Below are 20793 nucleotides of genomic sequence, written 5' to 3' on the forward strand. Positions count from 1 at the left end.
GGGAGGCTGAGGCTACCTTCACCTTAGCGGAACCCCCTCGGTTAGTGCCTCCCTCCTTGAGTTCACGCACCCGCGCTGCCAGGGCAGAGGTGGGTTTCCCATCCCACCTTCTCATGTCTTCCCCATGCTCACACAGGAAAAATCGCAGCTCAGCTCGTGGGGTGTACCCTCTCTCTCTAGCAGGGGGACGACGGGCTCTGACTTGGGGGCCTGTGACTCGCACTGGTGCCACACTGACCCTCCTCATCTCCTCCCTCATCTCCTCCCTCATCTCCTCCCTCATTTCCTTCCTCATCTCCTTCATCTCCTCTTTGAGGTCCTGGACCACAGCAGAGACATGAGCTTTCAGCGGGCCATTGATCATGCTGTCATAATGCCTGAGCCTGTTGGCAACAGAGCCCACTGTTTCTCGGGTATTGTCAGCATCAATCGTTGCAATGAAGGTGGTGTATTGTGATGGCCCTAGCCTTGCCAGGTTCCACATCATCTGTCCTGTGCACCTGACCTTATCGGGGTCATTATCATGCTGTCCATCCTTCCCAAAGAGTACCTCTAATATTGCCACCTCTCTTAGCTGTTGGATCCCTTGCTCGAGTGTCTTCCACTGCATTCTATGATGATACTCCTGCATTCTTTCTTTGTGAATGAACCTTTCTCTCACACTCATTAAGAGCCGCTCCCAGAGAGAGAGAGGCCCTGGCTCCCTCACAAATATCTGGTCCACACCTGGGTCCTGGGTCAACGATCCCAGATACCTTGCCTCACCACTATCCAGTTGCACACTTGTGCCCATAAGGTCCCAAACCCGAAGCAGCCAGGTGGTATAAGGCTCACGCCCCCTTCGCACAATGTCGTTTCGCATAGCACGGAGACTGTCGTGCGACAGGGACTCAGTGATGATTTCTGGCTCTGGCTCTCCTGCTGGTTGTGAGGGCCCTGGTTGCCCATCATCATTAACTGGTCGTACTGATTTGGTCTTATACTTCCTCCTTTGCACAGGGGCGACTGCTGCTGGCTGTGGTTGTCCTTGTGGTTCAGCTGAAGCCTGGATGGTTGTAACATCCGTGGGTTCCACTGCTGCACCATCGGACTCACCCTCTTTGGGGCAGGGAGAGGGTTTTTCACTAGCTGAGGAGGTGTATTCCCTTAGCAATTGGCATATCTCCTGGCGCACCTGGCCCATCTCCTGGCACATCTCCTTGCGCACCTGGCCCATCTCCTGGCATATCCCCTGGCGCACCTGACCCATCTCTTGGCACATCTCCTGCATCCCTTTTGCCAGTACCCCCACCCAGTTTGGGTAGTCCATTTCTGAGGTGGACTGTTGGGCAGTATCAGTCTGTGGGGCGGGATCTCTAGTGTCTGGGGCTGTAGCAGGCTCTGGCTCTGGGGTAGGATCTCTAGTGTCTGGGGCCGTGTCAGGCTCTGGGGCAGGATCAGGCTCTGGGGTAGGAACTCTACTCTCTGGGGCCATGTCAGGTTCTGGGGCAGGATCTCTAGTCTCTGGGGCTGGTGTCCGGGTAGATATCCAAGCCAATCTCAACTTATCCTTGAATGCTAAATAGAGTAGGCCTATCAGCAGCAGATGGTTAGTATTCAGAAGGAATTTAAACCCTTCGAAAATTGATGGGGTGGGCCCAAAGAACTGGTTGAGGGGTTGGGAGAAAACTTCCCCTGGTGTCATTTCCTCACAGAAAGTACCATTGTTAACATAACCCCAAAAACATGTGCTCAGTGTGTGATAGCTGTTTATCCATGTGCCCACATTCCGGAGGAAGTTAGAAACCCATGAATTCCTCACCTTCTCTACCCATAACGCAAGCTGGATAACAGCAATGGTAGCCTTAGTCAGAGGACCCATATTCAAGTAAGGAGCTGCAAAGGGGAAGAATATAGCCACGGCTACATGCCACCCAAACCAGGGTAAACTAGACCACATAGTGCTGCCTAACAAGGTTCCAATATCCAGCCCACAAAATAAAGTTATCGAGGAACTGTTATTCCTTTTTCACCTCTATCTCTTAATGCCCTCGGGCCCCACGTTGGGCGCCAAGATCTGTCTCAGTTTTGAAAGACAGGTGTCTGCTAAGGAAGGCAGAGGTCCCCCTTGAAGTGGCAGATATAACCCCTTTTCCCTCCAAGTTATTATATTTTGAAATCAAGGGCCTTTAGGCAAAGATGTGGGAAATAGGAATAACAGTTCTTTACTCTATATATATATATATATGTGTATAACCAGTCAAACAAAACAACAACAACTATGGCAGTAACAGCAATCACAAACCCAGTCCCAGCCTTCTCGGCTGTCAGGCCCTTTCCCCTCGGGTGCAGTTCCGCTCGCAGCCGGCAGGGGCGCTGGCGGCTCCCGGTGAGCAGGGCAGGTGCGATGGTTCCCCCGCGGCTGCAGGGGGCGCTCCGGAGCGAGCTCGGGAAACACGCGGCTCTGGTGCTCCGGGATCCCGGGAAGGGATGGAACAAAGGCTTCACAAACCGCTGGGCAGTTGATCCCGGGCTCTCAGGAACAGCAGGCTGAAACGGCAGGGACGGACGCAAATCCCGGGTGGCAGACGAGATGTATCCAGATGAGAAAAACCCACGGAGGCCCAGGCAGGCAGGGCGAGCAGGGCTACAGCGTAGCGAAAGCTCGAAGCAGCAGCGGGGCAGGGCAGCCACAGCTCGGTCTCCAGCAGGGCAGGGAAAGCGGCTTTTGGGGTCCCGGCGTTGTTTCCAGCAGGAAGAAAGAACGGCCAAAAGGAAAGAAGCAGCAGCTCCTTTCTCTGCAGCTTCTCTCTCCGGACGCTCAGAGCGAACTGACCCCACACCCAGGTGTAGACAAAGGAGTAGCCAGGTCCGCCCCACTCCCCTTTTGTCTTTCTTAAGTACAGCTATTTGTCCCCTAGCAACATGCATATGGGAGAAAATTCCTTTAACAGGGAAAAAAAACAGACTAAACTAAAACCCCAACAGAGTCTTAACACCATTCCCAGTGCTGAAGTATCTCCTCCAGGAAAGTCCCTTTCATAGCTGGGGCCTGTCCCAGTCCCAGCACAATGGTGGGGAACTCACCTCACTGCCTGCCATCCTTCTCTTCTGGCTGCAGAAAAGAAGGAAATAACCTTTTCCATGATGAGACTGGCACTTCAGAGGAGCACCACATTCATGCCAAGAAGGGCAGTGAAAAAACACAAAACAAATGTGGCACCATGGAAGTTCCTCGTCTATTAATATCACCCCATCCCACAGCCTTTACACAAACTTTGCTGAGAAAGACCTACTCTCATAATGTAGACTGATGCAAAAAAATTGTGGGGGTGTATTTAATACTATCTGCTTTTCCATGTGGAAAACTGAGAAGAATTGTTTGAAAAATCAGTACAAAATAAGGCAGTCTTTTTGTAAGTGTAAAGGAAGAGAAAGAATTTGGGCTCCATTCTTTTATATTATAGATGAAAAAGCACATCAAGGCTGCATCTAATTTTTAGTCCAGGAGTTCACAAAGCTGTCAGCCAGGTCAGATGCCATCTCTGTAAGCAACAGGGCTTTAAATGCAAGCACACACACCTGTCTGGGCATTTGGATAAAAGTCTGGTAGCTGGAGTGTGCAACTACACAGCTATAAATATTTAAACTGGCTGCTCTGACTGAGTGTTCTCAAGCTGCAAAGATGCTGGACAGCAGAGCTGAAGCAGTGCCAAATCAATAGGTATGGGCTTTTAAAGGGTGCTTGTATGGATCTCTGCAGACACTTCTGGTACTATGAAGTGCTTGCTATTAAAAGCAGACAGTAACAGTGGCTTTTCATTAGAAGAAGCAAGCCCTACGAAAAACCTCACATCCTCTCTCTTGCATAGGAACAGGGAAGATTGTTATGAGAAGAGGCTGAGAGGAGTGGGCTTGTTTAGCTTTAAACAGTGACTCCTGTGTACAGCTAATGGAGGCATGTACAGGAGATGGAGCCAAACTCTCCTTGGAAGCGCACGATGGCAGGACAAGAGACAACAGGCACAAGGAAGAACACTCGGTACTAAGAAAAGGTTTTATGCAGTGAAAAGGGTCAAGCACTGGAACAGTGCTCCAAAAAGGTTGTAGAGTCTATGTCCTTGGAGATATTCAAGCTTGACAGTACCCTAAGAAATCCAGTCTAACTGGTCCACCTTTGAACAAGAGGTTGGACTAGGTGGCCTTTATGTCTCAGTGCCAGCATGGAGCCTTTCAAAAATGTGAACCACATTTTAAAAATCAGAGAATGATAATGGCCTTTTAAAACTATTATTACTCAAAATACCTAAATGTTTCTTTCAACTGTGGCTCTTATTCATGTGAAGCAGCCAAAAGCATGCATTTGATCTCCATCTAACAGGTGGCCCATTCAGTTTGCAGGCATCTTCTACCCTCAGCTGATGCACAGGTATCACACTCTGGCCTAGCCAAAGCCAGCTCAGGCTAGCTGAGGAAGCTGAGGAATGGGAAGAACAACCGTTTTGTGAATGCCAAGGAAAAGCAGAATTGCATTGCTAATAGGATGAATCCTCTGCAAAATTCTTGGATCCCAAAACAATCTCCATCTGAACTTCTAGGAAAATGTGATCATGGTTTAAATATTTTGGTATCTGTCTCAGGCCAAGTGGATAAGGGCCTCACTGTGCCAGGGGCTGGACAGGACCAGGGTAATAAACAATGCCTGAGTTTGCATTCATGTTTGTACCTCTCTAGCCCTTCAGAGCTGAGAGCTGATATCAATATAATCTATGTCCACTGCAAGACCTCAACATGAGAAAAAATCAGAAACATGCCAAATAGTTTGGTGTATTTTTTTGTGCGGCTTAAATTCTCCCTCCCAAACAGAAGCTCAGTACTGAGAAAAACCCAGTATTCCTTCTTTATCCCGGGCACAACTGCAAGTTTAAGAACAAAAAAAAGACCAGCCAAGCGCTGGAGGTATAAAAATTTTAAAAAGCAGTTGTCACATTACTAGCAGAGAATTTTAAAATAAATTCTGTAGGAATATGAAAATAAATGTCTTTTAAGATGAATAAGACATGGCACAATTCTAAATAATGTATCACTATTGTTATAAGCTCAGATATTATTGCCCTTTTCTCCCAAAGAAGCAGTATATATTGCAGATACAAAAGGGTTTTGTGTTTAGTGTTGGTTTTTTTTAAAACATTATGCCAAGTTGCTGTTTTCAAACACATGTTGATGCTGGGAAGAAATGGGCATGTATCCATCTTGCCTTCAGGCCAAACCATTTAACCAGAACTGGGAATACTGACAAACTTTCTCAACCCTTCTCTCTCTCTCTCTCTCCAATGCAGTTGTATAAAGCAGCCCTTTTCAGAGGTCTCTATGAAAATGACCACTATAAATATCACACTCTGTGCTTCTGTTTATCAAGTGGAAAATTATTTTTAACATACTTCTAGAGAAAGGTAACAGGTAATAGCTAACGTTCTCACACCCATTTTAAAGGAGGATGTGTCAGTCTATAAATCAATAGCTGGCTCGAAGCCATTTGCTTCTGAATGGAAACCAACTATTTTTGCAGAGCTCTGCTCACAGCAGCTGAGCATCAATGCTTAGTAATGTGTAGCTATTAGGGAAAAACTCAGCATGACTACACAAATCATAGAGCCCCTGATGAAGATCTCTGCACATGGCTGCTTCTTCTAATCACCAGCAGAATTTAATGAGACACCTGCAGTTTATAAACATTCTTGTTCCAACATAAATTGCCCTGAGAGCACAAAGCCTTCTTTTAAAAAATATTCTTCAGTAACCCATAAACCACAAAGAGTTCATTGTCACTAATAACATACTCCTCATTAAGTTATAATGGTATGAAACAATAGTCCCTCATACATAGCAGATCTGAAGATTAAGTTGGAGGGTGTTAAGATCTCCTAATTAGCAGTTTTGTACTATTTAGATTTTCATTAATAACACAGGGCTGGAGACCTTGAAATTGACCCCTTACAAGGCTGCAAAAACAGTAATTCTTCATAAATCTGACCCATATGAGGCAAGGGAGAGGACTGAATGCATCCCATGGGTCTCTAAGTAGGAACAAGCTCAGGCAGGTTGAGATTACTCCTCTGCTTGAAGCTGCAAGGGCATTCAGCTGTGGCCACAGATGCTCCTGCCTTGCCTTCATCCTTCCACTGTAGTGAGAGGGCAGCTTGGACTGCCAAAAAACCATCAAGGCAGTTCATCAGAATGCCAGAAAGGATAAAGGTTAAGTATACCTTGTCATAATTTATCAGATCTGCAGAGAGGAGGCAATAGCCCCCCTTGTTTTCTAATCAGCAACACATTCTTTGCTTCTTGGCGCAGGAAACAGAGAATGGTGTCTGCTGAAAGTGAGAACAAACCTGGCTCCTCTGAATCAGTGGGCTCAGAGAGCAAGCAAGGGCTTGTTGCTGAGAGTTAGGGATATTGTCATCCACCAAGTCAGCAGCTGGAAATTGCTGGCATGAATTGCTGAATTTCTGGGACACCCTGGGGCTTTATTGTCTTGAACCAGAACTTGGAGTGGCCACAGCACAGAAGCCTATCAAACTCTCTTCAGCGGGTGCACAGGCTTCCCAGGAATTCTGCTACAAGCTGTTTTGCTACCACTGACAACAGCATTTTGACTTTTTAACATCACAGTTGAATACTGAAGGATCTTTGGTGTAATTTTGTGGCAAATATTTGAGAGTTACTAAAAGACTTTCCTTGGAAGGCCCCTCAGAAATTGTGAGTATGTTATAAATTGTGAGGCAAGCCTGCTGCTTGTAGGAAGAAAAAGATTTGTGGCATTAGTTAGTGGATCAGTATTTAATAGCAGTATTGAAGAAAGTGAGGGGAATTTCATTCTGCTCCTCTTCTGTTGTCAGAAATAATCTATTTGTCAGTGGCTGCCTGTCCGGCATTTCCTATCCCCTTCCCTCCACGGATAATAGCTGCATTTTCCACTGTGCCAGCTGGTGTAAATAGACAAATCTCCAGTGAAGTTAATGGAGCTGGGGCTTTTCACACAGTCTGAGGACCTGGTGTTGAACATTTTAAACAGGCTGTGCAGTTGCATCAGTTATCAAATAAGACATGTCAGCAACTCTTGAGTCAGACAAAATAGTTGTCTAACAGCCCTGCTCTCAGGAAAGCCACAAATGCTCTCACACAAACAGTTCTGGTGAAACTGGTAAGTATCTTTTACAATATGTTCCTTATGGGGAAAAAAAAGGGCAGCACATTTTTATTCTTCTCACGTTATTCAGAGATTTTCTCATCGTCAGAACAAGAAAGTGTCAGAATAGGTGTATTTGAAAAATGATTTTTTAATAACATAAATAGAACCTTCTTAGGTAATGAGAGTGAAAGAGAATAATGTTAATGGGATTTTCACTAAAGAAAACTTCTTTGTAAAATAGTACAGACCATTGGGAGAGAAAAATTAGCAGTCAGATCCTCACTGGTTGCAATCTGGCATGGTTGTAGTGACAGACTAACTTCTCGTCTAGTGTTGCAAATGAAATTACACAGTCAAGTTGTGCTCTGAGATATGCATTTGTTATGCACTACCTCATATTTGTTACTGATTGCCTCAGGGCGGAAAAGTAAATTATTTTTTTATTAACGAGCAATGTGCAGGTGACATCTAACAGTGAACTCCTTGAGGGTTTGGCCTTCCCTAAAAACAAAAAAAAAAATAGCCTACAAAAAATAGAGGAAGAAAGGTATCCCTGACCTTTGGGATAGTGTCTTCACCCTGGAGCTGCCAGCACTACCATGCTTTGCATTGCCACCCTGGACTGGCATCCTGGCTGCCCAGCAAAGCACCCAGAAGCCCAAGGTAGTGCTGGCATTGACAGCTCTAAAGCACCAACCATCTCCGTGGTCTTCAGCACTCAAAGAAAGAAATCAGGTGGTGGGAACCTCCACGGAGATGTCTGTGCCTCTCTCCACTCCTTTCGGAAGGGGGAGCAGGAGTCGCAGCAAAGCTCCGCTGGAACTGCAGAGACTGGAGGTGAGGTAGGCAGGGTGGCTCAGGCGCCCAGGGCGGCTCAGGCGCCCAGGGCAGCTTCCCTGGGGTCAGGAGCAGGCTCAGTGCAACATTTCCTTTCCTTTGTAGGCTGGAAAGGTGAGGTGGCATTTGGAAGTATTCCAGAGGGTAATGAAATACGTTGAAACACAAATGCAACAGGCACAAATGGAGAGAGAGGTGAATAAACATCAAATACAAAATACGGAGAACAGAAACCCATTTTCCTATCAGTTAAATCACAGCTGGGGGGCACAGACTAATTCCATTAGGAAACCCAGAATGCCTGAGAGACACGGGAAAAATCTGAAATTGAGCAGAAAATCTGTTCAGGGTGAAGCCACTGAGAGAGCTGGTGACAGAAATTACTCCAAAGTGAGAAGCAGAGCCAGGGAAAACAGAAACCAGTCGATCAGACCCTACAGAAGACTTTGGGGATAAATTGCTCTAGAGAAGTGCAGTGCTCATTAGGATTGGATTCAAGGGTGCTTCAGTATTTTTCCTAGTGGAAAGCATCCACAGCCAGCTGCTTGGGAATGTTTTAGCAACTTTTAAAAGAATGAGAAATACCAATTAATTAAAGAAAATATTTGGGAAAAAAAAGGTATCTGCTTTGAGAAATATCCACAGGAATACAAAAATGGCAAGGAATTAGTGCATTTTTTTTTCCAAGTTACTGACTACTCTTAACGTCTAGAATCTGTTGACCTGTGGCTTCTCAGCAAAAGGAGCAGTCCTGCAAATGCCAAAATTTTTATACCAAAGAATAGCCCCAGTTTGTGAGCTGCCTCAAAGCAGCTCCCCACAGTTTCCAAAACCCTTTTGCAAAACTGGCACTGTAGAAGTCCCAACTCAAATAATGGTTTTCAGAGAACAGACCCACTATTTGGGAACTGGAAACTTTGAGCAAAGGGGAATTTCAAGATAAAGAACTCTCCATAATTTTTGGGATTCCTCTGTTGCTGTGAATCACATCACTATGCTGCATAAAACAAACTCCCAATTTTAGTGTCACTCTTTAAGGCGTTTACAAATACTTGCATGCCTTACATTAACAGAGAGTTTAATAGCTTTTAAAATATTTTTACTAAACAAAATCTTCACATTTTTCAGTACTGAGATCAAAGCATAAGCAATTCCTATAAACATTTTATTTGAACCAGCATTAGAAATCAATTTGGCATTTGTTGTACCGTTTGCCTCATTCTTATGTAAAAGCCTCCTATCCTGTTTTGTATATAATTTTATTTATTACTGTAATTTTGGTTGCAACTAATCACACACATTAAAAATCATCTAGCTTTGAATAAGTCTTTATAAAAATCTCGACGCTCTGTGCTGCTCATTCTTGATAACCAATGCATTAATGCACACCTGATTTAAAATGCATAGTGCAAATACAAAGTGCTAATTACAGAGATCCACACTGCAGTGAGTGGCATGGCATTCACCAGCTGTAGCCTAGGCTACATATAAGCCCTTGCTCCCTAATGTATTCCCACTGAACAGCTTCCCTGGGAGCAGGGCAGGAGGCTTCCTCTGTTCCCTGGGAATAAATGGCACTGCAAGATCATATGAACTCAAATCTTGATGTCTCGTTTCTCACCAACCTCATTCTGGAACAGCCCCTCAAGACAAGTACAACCTCCTCTCCAAAAACACATCAGGCCATCTTATTGCTAAATGATACAAAATTTTTCTACAATTGAGACAGCAACATATTCTCTTTTGCAGATTCACAATTAGATATGGCCCATAATTGCAGATTCAGAGCCTTTTTATTCCTCTGAGATGCCTGCTCCCCCGTGCAGTCAGGAAGCGCTCTGCAGGCTTTGAATCGAGCCTGTGATTTCCTCAGCGCAGCCGGCACAGTTCTGTAAGACTGCGCTTGGAAGCAATTGCTAGATCAGATCCTTAATTTGTACTTGACAATGTTCAACTCATATGCACAGTAGGTCGGTGGAGGAGTTTGATGGCTTTCAGATTGTGTGTGGGAAAGGAAAATAGACTTTGTTCTGTATTTGGCATTTGAAAATGATTAATCTCTGTTATATTCTCTAAGTTACAATACGGATGTGGAGCAAGAGAGACCTAGATTTTAATCTTTTTACTGAAGTAAAATAATTAAAAGGGTTTCATAAATTCATTTATTTCTACATGAAATATTCTATTTCAAGAATACTTGAGGAAGTGTTTCAGAAGTTAGCAATATAAAGCAAGCAGCTGCATACTGATAACAGGCACTGCAGCTTTAGATCACAGGAATCCACTCAGCAAAGGAACCAATTTTTCTAATTTTGAAAAAAACCAAAATCCCACTGGCTAGAGTGCTAGCCTGAAATTAAAGCTTGTATCTACTTATTTTGCAAGAGAAATAGTACAAAAATGGGTTGAAAGAGATGATGCTCTTTTAATACCTCACAGAATATAATTTATTGCAAAGGGAAGAGCCACTGAATTCTTCCTCCTCTAATTACTATTAATTTGCTAGGTATGGACAGAAGATGTTGCACAGTTCATGTGAGTATTTTAAATACTGACCTTATACTTGCTATCCAAGCTATTCCCAAGGAGGGGTGATTGGATTACTTGTGCTCCCCGCTCTCGCCGCAGGAGTCCCAAGGCAGTCCTGAGGCATGTCTATTTGCTGGGCTCAGAGTGGAGACTCCACCACCACAAGCATCTAATGAAATAAGTGCATGAAGTTCTTTCCTATATGGTAACCTGTTCTTGCACCTTAAACCCTGACACTTCAGTTTTATCAAATGATAAAATGCTTTATCAGACGAGTCAATGCTTAGATGGAAAATGTGATTGGTAGAACTGGTGATGACTTACAAGTCGGTTTGCTCAATCAATTTTTCTGTCCTCAGACTTGTCAAGCATGAAGACAATCAAATCCTGGCAGCATTTGCATTTGATGTCCATCCAGATCAACTTACTAAGTAATAGAATTATCTCAGTCTGACATTTGAGGTCACCAAGAGGATTTCTGGGCCAAAGATGTGAGCAGACCATATCTCAGTCGGGCTCCTTGATGTCTCATCAGGACAAAAACAGCTTCTCTCTTCTGTGAGGAGTTTTCACCTACAGATGTCTATTGTTACATGTGGGCCCATGATTTTCTTGGCAACTTTTCAAACCTGGGCTTTTTCAAGATTATTTCCATACTCACAGAATAGTTGGATGTTTGGAATTTGGCAGACTTGAAGAAAAAGATCTGCAAAAGGGAATTCAGGGTTCAGAAAGTCACACTCATCAGTATTTTAATTTGCCCCAAAATCGGGCTTAAATCCAGAAGGAATCATTAAATACTGTAATCTTCTGTAGATCACAGGCTTTCATACAGTTACCCTTTGTTGAGGCCCAAAATTTTTTGTTTGATTAGTCATTTCTTCCATGTGAGATTTGATTGTTGATTTGAAGACATCCAGACATGGAAAGCCCTTCACTTCTCTTCCTGGTTTGTTCCAGTGGCTAATCACTCTCACTTGTTTCTCAATTAAGTCTGCCTGATGCTGGTTTCCAGCCACTTTTTTTTCCAATGTCTTTCTCGTGATGTAAGACAGCTTTGGGTAAGGCAGGGTCAGGCACTGGCACGCTATGTTCGCTCAAGCAAAATGCTCCGCAAGAATGCTTGTTGGCATTTTTAATTAAAAAACTATTTGCCTACTTATTTAAATGAATTGAAATTTAAAAAATCCACAGCAAATTGGTGTTTTATACAGCATTTTAAAAGGCATTGAGTGCTCTATAAGCATATGGTTTTATTTTAATGTTTCTCTAGGCAGCTATTATTGAGAACTGACAAAATAAAAAAAACTATGTATTTGTTCTTCTGCTTTGTATAATAAACAACTGCATTCTTTTCTACCTCAAGTGTCTGTTTATGAAGTTAGAGAAATCCATTACCTAAGGACTAGGCCAGAACAGTACTGAAAACTCAAAAGAAATTCCAGATGACAGTCTAGCTGACTAAAGAAAATGGAATAAAACTCAAAGCTTCACCTATCTCTAACAAAACTCATGCAAAAAAAACCCCTTAAAGACTCAGCCATAGCATTCAGTAATGATATTTTCATTAGAAAGCTGTTTCTTCTCTGCAAACTCTACTCTGAATTCAAGATGGACAGAGAAACTGAGTCCTCAGATACCCAAAAAAAAACCAGGAATTACTCAAAACTACTAAACATACAGCAGAGAGAAGAATTGAAAAATCTATGTCTGTGTCTATTGGAACTGATGCAAGTTTTGCTCTCAATGCTAAAACATACTTTACTACTTTGATTGAAATATTTCCAATTCACAGTCCCCTGAAATTCAAGAACTGTCAATGTCGCACCCTCTGTCAATGCCACTGTTCTAGGGTGGATCTATCAGCCCTGTGTTTACAGGCTGGGTTGGGAAGGATGGCAGGATAAGGACATACTGACAGCCTGAGACAATCCACCAGCCTCAAAGCCCACAGAGATATCAAATCAGGCAGAGCCCAGGGGCAAGGGCAGGAAAAGTTAAAATATTTTTAAAACCCTCCAAACAGGCTCCCAAGAGCTACTCTCAAACGTTATTGTCATCTTTCTAATCCAAGTTTTAAAGACCCTTACAAACCAAAGTAGCCAAGATTCATTTTAATAATTGATTCAATGGTCTAACTTCTTGATGTTGTTCTCCACCATGGAAGAACAACACTGCACTTAACTAACTGTTGTGAATGAATCAGTTACACAATTCCCATTAGTGCAGTTGTCCAGTTGAGCCTTTTCACAGAGCTAAAGGAAATCAAAGACAATCCATGCACATTAATGTGCTGTACCTTTTCTGCAGGATACTCTGGCATTGCATTAAGTGCTATTTCTAAAGACTGCCTGCAGCAGATTTAAATTCTGGTTGGGTTGAATAAAGGAAAGATAATGTTACTTCAACCTCTTACAGTCATCTGGGTTTTGTTTTGATCATATTTCAGAAACAGTCACATGCTTTCCATACATACTGTAAGGATATTTTCGTAATAAAAGTTCTCCGTTCTAAGGTCATTTATTTTAGTTTTGATGCAACCATGCTGATGAATGGGAGATGAAGGGGTATGAGAACTTACTTCCCCATTTAATCACAAATTCTAAGCCATGAAATGTACTCCCCAAGTATTAAGAATAGTTTGGGGCCAAGTCTTACGTATGGAAAACTAACTGCTTGCAGGGCTGCCGGTGAGTGTCAGTCATGGATCCAGCTCCCCTGGGATTTCTAATCCTTTATGCCCTCTGTGCACCTGCTCATTGGGCAAGTCTGGTACTGCCTAATGGCAACCAAGCTGTGCAATCAGCACAACCACCACAAACCTTCCTGTTAGATGGTTTCTGTGTCAACTCTATCTCTGGCAGGGATGAGGAGGTTGTGCTGGCATGTCACCTCATCTTGGGTTGCTAGAGAATCAGTTTCCGGATATCCAGATACACAACTGGAGGAATGTAACTTTTTGGCAGTGATCACAGGTCATCAGGCATAAAAGGCTGTAGGAGCTGGAAGAAAGGTAGTGGTGCAGTCAGGGGAAGAACAACATCTGTCTGAATTCAGCAGCACATTCCCTTAATTTTGCATGCTGGGAAAGCCACTGCTCTAAAAGACACGTCTCAAGGTCCCTCTTTCAAAGGTCTCTTCAAAGTAAATCTTGAAAGAATAAAAAACTGGAAAAGTTCTTTGTCCTCCCTGGATCTTTGTTTGGACAGATACAGTTGTGGAAGCTAAGGCAGGGGTAAGAAAACACTGATGAGTGACAGAGATTTCTGCCTGGGAAACTAAGAAAACATCAGACTGGACTAAGACTGTGGGAGAGAGCAAGCCTTGTGGGAGAAGCTGTCGCCGTCTGGTTTTCTGGGATGCACTGGGCTGCTCAGAAATAGATTTCTGGCATGTACTCACAGACAGACTTAGCTGCTCCTGGGCCTTTCCTGGCCCAGGAGGGAATCATGTCCATGCAACTCATGTAGCACCATCAACCAAACAGCATAATCACTTCAAGCCTGGGATGGGGAAATGGAGGGATGGGTATCAGGGCATTACGGGAGGCAGCCAGCTGGCCAGGGCCTGGGTACCAAGTGGGATCAGCACCTTAGAGCAAAGAGTTTGCATTCAAACAAAGACCATTTGTGTTAAGATCTTCTCTGATATTGTGTAAACAGGAAGTCTGAGGCACAGAAGTCTGGGTCCTGCTCTCCAACCAGATCTGCAGCCGTGTCATACTGCCTGAGAGCCCTGCCATCCCAGGGATGCCTGACCACAGGCGATGATGGTCCTGGTACTATGTAGCTGGGCTGACACTCAGCCAGAGAGATGCTGGCAGGCACAGAGACACCCTGGGGCAGGCACAGGGACACCTTGGGCAGGGACACCCCTAGGATCTGCAGCTGTGGGTGACCCGCTTGGGAATAGAGCAGGAGAAAAAGCAGTGAGCAGCAAAATGTTATCACAAATGGGAGTTTGCAGCTTTGTGAGATAACGCATTGTAAGCATAAGCAAGAAGCAAAAAGACCAAGGATGAAAAAGACATGAACAAACACGTGAACAAATACATGAGCTGAATACCTATGCTCACAGTTTTGTTTTAAGTCAAAATATTTTTTAACCCTCCAAGAATAAACATTAGAAGGAAAAGGTAAAAGAAATCGAATGTGTTTGGTGATTAACAAAATACTTCGATCTCAAAAGACCAAAGTGGGAAAAATAAAGCTTATTTCAATTCTTCTTAGATTTCCTTTTCAAAAGACACCTGGCTCGGACAATCTGAATGCATTTAATCACATCTGTCTTATTAAACAAGATTGAGCAACCCGGACAATATGAAAATTGTTACTTGCCCAAACATGACTTACTAGGAATGAAAGCCAGTCCCATTAATTACTTTCTGGAGAGCATTCCCAAAAGTGCATTATTCACACTGTAGTTCTAAGCACATTGTAACTCATGAGGCAGAGGTGGGAAGATCCTCATCAGGATGGAGGCAGAGAACTGCACTTTTGGACTGAGCAAGCATAAACTCAGAGGAGAGTGACACAAATTACATAGAATTCAGTATGATTGATTAATTACCTTTAATAGAAGTACCACCATAATCATAAAGGCAGACATGAGTAAATGTGCAAAGAGCTCAATGGGAACTGTGACATAGAATCAGTTGTAAATTTTGATACTCACCAACTCTCTCTTCCTGTCCACAGTCTGTGCCTCCAAAAATGTATCTGTCCTGCTTGAGTATAAGCTCATCAGAACTGCAAGTGGCACATCCAGAGATGCTATGTGAGTCTTAAATTTTTACAGACCTTCTGAGCCTATGTGACTGTTATATCTGAAATTGACAATGTGACATATTGTATCTTAGTAAGAGTGAGTTACTGAATAAGTACTTTACCCTAAGTTCACAAAAATACAAAAAATCCCTGGTGCACTTTTTTTTTTTTTTGTAATGTACATGTTAAAAGGTTACTGTTATTATTCTGAATTATTCTAAAATACTTGCCCTGATAATGCAGTAGCAGGCATGTGCAGCTGATTTGAAGGAGCTGAACCTTGCATCAAATATCCCCTGGGTACTGTGTGAAACTGCACAATAAATGAGTGTTGCTGTAACTTAAACAGATACTGACTCTTCAGAGACATGAAAATAAAAATGTTCTGGCACTAAAACGTGGCCCTGACAGGTCTATTACACTTCACAAAGTCTGATCATTTTCTTCTAACAGTAGCTCTCTTAAAAATTAATGATGCATACTTTCCCTGCTATCCCATTACCGATGCACAACTCACTAGGTTCAGATGAGATTCCAGCTAGGCAGGTACTCCGTCAGGGGGGCATATTCCCCCTGGGCAGGGAATGGGCTTAGTTCACCAAAAAACTTTCTTTCTCTGTATCTTTTTCTATTTAATCTACAGGGACTTTCTGTGAGATCTCTCTTCTCCTTTCCAGTTGTCAATATGACTGCTTTAGATCTCTGTCTTGGGTTTAAAATTCCAGATAATAGCATAAAAATATTATTTTTTAACTGAAGTTTGGAAAAAACCCAAATATTTCAAAAGAAATATTTTTCTATAGCACATGTTAAATTTTCCATTAATATTTGAAAAGATCCCAGTAGATGAGAATTTTTCTCCATAAAGTTGCAAAAGTTAAAGCATTCAGAGTACTGAAACTCCCAGCATAATTCTTATAACAAATTCCCTCAGGCTTACTATCACTGACTAACAATGCAGCAAATAAGTAGCTTTTAGCCTTTTAGTTTAAGTCATTTAAAATAAATTAATCTCGTAGTCATATGTCAGACATGTAAATCAGCTTTCTAAAGGAGTGTCTCTGTGAGTTAACTTCTTGCCCACTTCCACCCGATTGGCTCGCTCCAGCCCAGAAAAGGCCTGGGAAAATAGGTAAAATTGGCATTCTGACCCAAAGGACGGCAGGTCTGGCTGTGCCAGGAAAGTGCAGGGCATGAGGGAATGCATCCCTGCAGCCTCAGATTTCAGAAGATGCACACATGCCAGTGGCCAAGGGATGTGCGCTCATCCAGTATTCCCAGTGCACATGAAATCCCCAAACTGGTGTTGTTTTTCCCTTTACAGCTGAATGGTGGCTCATACTGTATGCACTTACACTGCTAACACCAATTGACTCATCTCTAAATGAGAATTAATGAATATGTATGATTCATACTAAACTGGGCTGGCCGGGTGCCCAGGTATTGGAAGCTATGTGTTTTCCATTACTGGAATGCATTTACTTTCACTGATGGGCAGAATTTGGATTTTATTGTTATTCTTTCTAAATTAAAAAGCCTGCAGAGGCAGAATATTCAACTAGTAGTATGAGACTGAAAAATAATAACCCAGGACAACACGCTCACTTTTTGTGGCATTTTAGTGAGGGCATTCCTACAGGAGATGGAAAAACTGAAAAGCTCTTGTCAGCCTTCAAAGCATCCTCACTCCCAGAAAAGACAAACTTATGGAACTGAGCCTTACTTAGGTCTCTCTTGCAATACAAAGAGCGCTACAGAATTTTCCTGGTTAACAAATGTTTGAATATATACATACTTCAGTACCTTACAGTGCTGGCCACATACATTAAAAGAGACACAGTAAGCTGAAGAATGCTATCTGCTTTACCAGGGGTCCACTTTAATTCTTCCCATACTATTTACCATTGTATTAATGGAAAAGAAATTAAGTTAATTTTCTGATTTTTTTTATTTTGAAGATTAGAACTAGACGCTATAATTTTGAATTATGATTTACCACCCCTTTTTTCCCTCTTCAGCAGAGGTTTAATTTAGTTTCATTTACCTCATGTGCTTTGAAATATACCAGAGACATGAAGCTCCAGTTGCAATAAAAATATTTCTGCTGCATAATGTAATAAGAAAGGCAACATAAAAACTTAAATAGGTACCTATCTTTTTTGGATGTGTAGGCATAGGGGTTTCTTGCTTGTACCTCCCAAGAGAATAACCCTTCTTATTTTTATTCTGGAAAGCACTTTGGCATTGAGCAGTTTTAGCTGATTTCATAGAATCATAGAATGTTTTGCATTGGAAGGGACCACAAAGATCATCTCATAGCAAACCCCTCTGCCATGGTCAGGGACACCTTCCACTAGACCAGGTTGCTCAGGGCCCCTCCAACCCAGCCTTGAACACTTAGAGGGATGGGGTAGCCACAGCTTCTCTGGGCAGCCTGTTCCAATGCCTCACCACCCTCACAGTGAAGAATTTCCTCCTAATATCTGATGTAAACCTGCCTCTTTCAGTTTAATGCCATTACTCTGTGTTCTAGCACTCCATGCCCTTGTAAAGAGTCCCTCTCCTCTCTCTTGTACCCTTTAGCAGGAAGGCTGCTATGAGGTGTCCCCAGAGCCTTCTCTTCTCCAGGGTGAACAACTGCAGCTCTCTCAGCCTGTCCTCACAGCAGAGATGCTCCAGCCCTCTGATCATCTTCTCTGGACCCACTTCTAAAGGTCCACTTGCTTCTTGTGTTGGTAGGCCCAGAGATGGGTGCAGCACTCCAGGTGGGGTCTCATGAGAGTGGAGTAGAGGGGGAGAGTCCCCTCCCTCGACCTCCTGGTCACCATTCCCTGGTACTCACTGGCTGCACTGAGACAGGTGGCCAAGTGCTTTTTAAGACGAATGTTCGTTCTTGCCAAAATCTGTGCTGTGATACCATGCATAATTAAGGGAAATGCATTTTAGTGGACTGTGGAAGCTGAGAAGCACATAAAAACATTCTTTGTGTTTGTTTATGATAACGTTCAGCCTTGGATCATCCACCCAGATGACCACTTTCAACTCCCAGGCACCTGCAGTGCACAGACCAGTGTTGGAACAGGTAGGTCCTGGCACATAGAGAAGAGTCAGGTTTTACCTTCACTCCTGAGTTGGCATCACCCAAGATTTCATACTATAACCATACTGCAATCTGCAGCTATCAGCACACTTCACTTACTGTTGATTTATTTAAATAGTAGTTGATGGTTTAATAGTATTTAATTAAGCTCAGCACAGTTAAAACCAGCTGAGATTTGGCAGCCGCTCCTGTCACTGTAAATTGAAATCTGTCTTGTGGACAAGGCAATCAGGGAAACAAGATGAAAACTATCCCTCGTGCTCCACCCCCTGGTACTTGGCAGCAGGGAACTACTGAACTCTGCTGCCCAATCTGAACTGTCTGCACTAGACCAACAATTTTCACATTACACACACTCAGCATATTTTTTAAACATCTCTAATGAAGCACAGCCGTATGTATGTATGTGCATATTCACACACGTGCTCTAATACATACACATATGTGTGTGCATATCTATAAATAAATTCACACATATTTAGCTGATAGCACAATGGAACAAAACTGTCTCTCTGAAAGTGATTATTTGACCCCAGACAAAGACCTTCCTGCAAGAAGAACAGATATATTAGCCTTCAATACCTTCAAACTTCTCCCACCGAAAGAAAAAGCTTAAATCCCTTTTACGCACTGGGTTAAATAAGAAATTTGTTGTCACTCTTTTGAATAATAAAAATGGTTGCAAGAAGCTATGTGTGCTCCTGGTGTATCTGTAAGCTCTTTGAAAACAATTTTCACGTATTTTCCAGCAAAGCTGGACTGCCTTGTTCCAGATTCTAATGCTACCCTGGGGGGATTAAGATGTTCAGATTTTGCACTGAGTTCTGCACAGATCCCAGGGAAAACAGGCTTGCTCATCCTGGCTGCAAATTTTTAGGTGAGAGGTTGAGCTGCTGCTCTGTGCTGTGCATGGGTCAACAGAACCACTCAGATTTGCAAAGAGACAGAAGAGCACTGTATGGTTTTCAGGGCTGGGATAAGATTTTTTCCTGAACTAGTTTAGGAGATGCCACAATTCTTCAGTACCTGGTTCTCCATGAAGGTAGGATGAGCATGTTGATGCAACAAAACATGCAGCCCGAAGTTCTTAAAGTGCTGTATTTACTAAGTTACTTTCTCATATAGTGACACAGTACTTCCAGAGATCTTAATCTGACTATTTTTAAGCCATCTGGTTTGAACCACCAGCTGGTATGAAGCTGGCACCAAAGGAACTAAACAGCAAGCTTCCCTGCACTTATAAGCGCCTATAAGATAGTCTGTAAACTTTTAAATAGAGATTTGACAGAGGGCTTGAGCATAGGCCAATTTAAAGTACATAAAAATTCCCTCTGGTTTACATCTGTGAAGATGAGGGAGGATAAGAACAGTGTCAATTTAGGAATAAATATGAGGAATGATCACTCTCTGGAAATGCATATTTACTAAATATTGTGAACTCATCATGAATACTTCAACTCAACAAATATTTGCTGAATCCTCTAATACAGAGGCCAAAGAAAGCTTTGGCAAATGTAAACCTGAATTGACTTAGATACAGAATTAGATGATTTGAGAACTGATGGCAAAGTTATAAAACACTATAAAACCCATCAGATGTCAATGGGCAAGTGATAATTTCTGCCAGTTGACCTCTTCACCAGCTTCTCACACCTGGGGATTTTAGACCTTTTACATTTTCAGTTGTTCCTATGTACATTTATGAATTTTGGGGCAGGTGGAGGAGTCTGTTTCTTTAATCTTCAGAAACCAAGCCTGCAGACATCACATGTGGAAGCTCCAGGTGATCCTGGATGTAGAGGGTGTCTGTGCTTTGACAGGTTCTAGCATCTGCCGGAAGAGAGGGTATTCTGTCCAGTCAGCGAGAACCAATTAAAAGCAGAAATTGGGATCTTACAAATCCCTCCACATAAACTGTGAAGAGTACGACAGCAGCAAGGGTCCCTTCACCATCACCAAGTCCTCCCAAGGCAGTGACAGCACTAATCCTTCCTTCCCACTAGTGGCATTTCCACCACCATCACTCCTGCACCCAGCACGGCTCAGCTCACTATCAACACCCTCCCATGCATTTACAAGGAGTGGGTGGGCAGAGTGGAATAACAGGGTTCTCCCCCACAGTTTAGACCAGGAAGTAGCTGGCAATTTAGCACAGATGAGTGCTAGATGATTTAGCACCTTGGATCTGAGATAAATAACTTTTTCTGTATTTTGAGTATTTTAACAGATAACACAAAACTATGTCAACATTTAAAAATGCAAGAATAGTGCAAAATTACTGCTGTAATATAAAGCAAATGTTGGCAACTGGCAGCATTTAAAAATCAACAATAGGAAGCAGATCAGATAAAGCACTAATTTATGGTAGAAATGGTAGAAATACAACTACT

The 20793-nt window shown here is 42.8% G+C and overlaps 1 long non-coding RNA gene across 1 annotated transcript; it reads left to right on the top strand.

The window, feature by feature from the left end:
- Positions 1-2972: 2972 nt before the first annotated feature.
- Positions 2973-11896, top strand: LOC116449343. The gene is made up of 2 exons (XR_004242352.1): positions 2973-6738; positions 10897-11896. It is a non-coding gene; the product is annotated as an uncharacterized LOC116449343 (long non-coding RNA).
- Positions 11897-20793: the final 8897 nt, after the last annotated feature.

Source organism: Corvus moneduloides, chromosome 1, assembly GCF_009650955.1.
Source record: "Corvus moneduloides isolate bCorMon1 chromosome 1, bCorMon1.pri, whole genome shotgun sequence".
NCBI lineage: Eukaryota > Metazoa > Chordata > Aves > Passeriformes > Corvidae > Corvus > Corvus moneduloides.